General features: G+C 38.8%; 1 pseudogene; it reads left to right on the top strand.

Annotated features, from left to right (window-relative positions):
- Positions 1-273: 273 nt before the first annotated feature.
- On the top strand, positions 274-428 carry LOC116094636 (annotated as a pseudogene).
- Positions 429-2661: the final 2233 nt, after the last annotated feature.

Raw genomic sequence — 2661 nt, forward strand, 5'->3', positions numbered from 1 at the left:
CCTTCTCTACCCCTGGAATCTGCCATTTCTTTTACTTGCAGTGAAGACTGGTATCTGAGGAGCAGTATTTGGGCAATTGGTGTTTCCCCTGCTGTCAGGTTACAGCTGCTCTGCTCATTGCAGTGTAGTTAGGCAAAAGCCTCCACCGGGCAGAAGCTTAGCTTGCTTGCCACATATAAGGGTTTTAGCACTTAGTTATCTGGGAAGAGAAAAATAAAGAGGAAAAACCAAGGCTTATTTTTCAACTTTGCTTTACTCAATATGACTTTTAAAATATCGACCTGGCTGGGGAGATACCATGATCAAGAAAGTGGTTTTCCTAGGGCAAGATTTGTCCATTATACTTGGAATATGTTAACTCCTGAGATTTTCCCAATACAGAAAATTCAACTGCTTAATTTGTGGTAGTGAGGGACTTCATTCTCTCTCTCCCCTGAAAAAGTATAATGAACAGAACTCCAATGAGCAACATATTCCTCTTGGTTGCCTCACATTTTTCTCCTGCTTTAGTAGCAAGCCTCACTTTTTACTGTAGGTCTTAGCACATATGTCTTAGGCTACGCATGTGACAATGAGCTGGACAGATGACGACCTTCTTCTTCCAGTAGTAATTAGTAGTGCCTTTTCCCTATTGGTGTCTAGAAACTTTCTTGCTCTGATGCCCTGCATCTATTTCACCAATAAGCTGTTCATCCTTTAAAATGTACCCTCAGAGAACAGATCTGAGCTCCTACTAAAAGACTACTCCAACAGAGATCTCTGAGATCTGATAAGCAATCACACCAAAGTGTCAAGATATAAAAGCAACATGCAAAAATTGGGAATTTTTCTCCATGCCAGAAAAAAATATGCTAAGAAAGAAATGGGGAAAACCACATTTGTAGTGGCTTGCTCTGCAGGAGCCAGTGAAAGAAGAAAACAGAGAAAGGAAAAACACACATTAGTCCAAAGAAACCGAGAAAATTTGTTTGAAATCCACAAAAGAAGTAAAAGGATACTGTAACAGAGGCTCAATATCTAGAATACCAAGAGAGAGAGAGAGAGAGAGAGAGAGAGAGAGAGAGAGAGAGAGACAAAAAACAATTTTAAAGTTCATTTGAAAACACAAAACACATCAGATAGCCAAGGCTTTTCTAAGCGAAAAGAATAATTTTTGAGGTATCACCATTATCTGATTTCAAGACATACGAAGAGTCACAGTAACACACACAGCATGACACAGGTACAAAACAACACATAGATCAACTGGGACACACTCAAAGAGCCAGACGTAAGTCCATGAAGCGACAATCACCTGATGGCCAAAAAATTGCCAAAAATAAGCCTGGAGGTAGTGGTGCATGCCTTTCATCCCAGCACTCCAAAAGCGGAGGCAGGTGGATCTATGAGTTTGAGGCCAGACTTGTCTACAAAGCAAAATCCAGGATAGTCGGGGCTACACAGAGAAACCCTGTCTCAAAAAAAGCAAAAATATTCATTGGGGGAAAAGATGGCATGTTTAAAAACAAACTACAAACTAGATTTTTCTCTCACAACCTACACAACAGTCAACTCCAGTGGGTCAAGCAGACCAAAGACCTGAAACTCTAAAGCCCAGGAAATAAGGCTAATCGTTGAAAAAATAGGACCTCCTGATTTTAAAACACTTCTATACAGTAAAACAAGTAGTTGACTGAACAAAGAGACAGACAATAGGAGAAATATTTTCCAGTTATACATTTGACAGAGGTTCAATATCTAGACAATGCAAAGAAGTTAAAAAATAAAATACCAACGAAACAACTCAATCCCCAAAAAAAGAGCTGAACGGAGTTTTCAGAAGAACAAATACAAATGTCCATCAAATATTTTATAGACTGTTCAACATCCTTAGCTATCGGGAAAGTACCAAATAAAATTACTTTGAGATTCCATCCTACCTCAGTTAGAATAGCTGAGAATAGAACAGTCAGGAAAACAAGTGAAACAAATGCTTGTGAGTGTGTGGGGAAGGAGAAACCCTGTGAACTTCTGCAGCCATTGTGGAAATTCTCAAAGGACTTAAAACAGTGTGGAGGTTTAAAGAATGGCCCCCATAGGCTCATTTGTTTGAATACTTAGTTCCCAGTTGGTAGAACTGTTTAGGAAGGATCAGGAAGTATGTGACTGGGTTTCAGGTTTCAAAAGCCCACATTATTTCCAGTGTCTCTCTCTGCCTGTGCTTGTGTCTCAAGATATGATTGTGTCTCTCAATCCATGCTTCCTGACATGATGATCATGGACACAGCCTCTGAAACTGTAAGCTTCAGCAAACTATTTCTTCTATAAGTTGCCTTGGTTGCAGTGCTGTGTCACAACAATAGAAAAGTAACTAAAACACAGAATTACCCTGTTACTGAGCTATACCACTTGTGGTCATATACCTAAGGAACTCTATATCCTATTACAGAAATAGATACTTGCTTGTCTATGTTATTGCTACTGAATTCACTACAGCAAGATAATAGAAGTCATCCTAGGTGACTATCAACAGATGAATAGATAATAAAAATGCGTTACCTATACACAATGGGATTTTATGTAGTCATAATGACAAGTGGCATTATAAAATTTCCAGTAAAATGGAAGAAACTTGAAAATATTATATCAAGTGAAGTAACCCAAGCTCAGAAAGACAAGCAT

The sequence above is a fragment of the Mastomys coucha genome, unplaced genomic scaffold (assembly GCF_008632895.1).
Source record: "Mastomys coucha isolate ucsf_1 unplaced genomic scaffold, UCSF_Mcou_1 pScaffold16, whole genome shotgun sequence".
Lineage (NCBI taxonomy): Eukaryota > Metazoa > Chordata > Mammalia > Rodentia > Muridae > Mastomys > Mastomys coucha.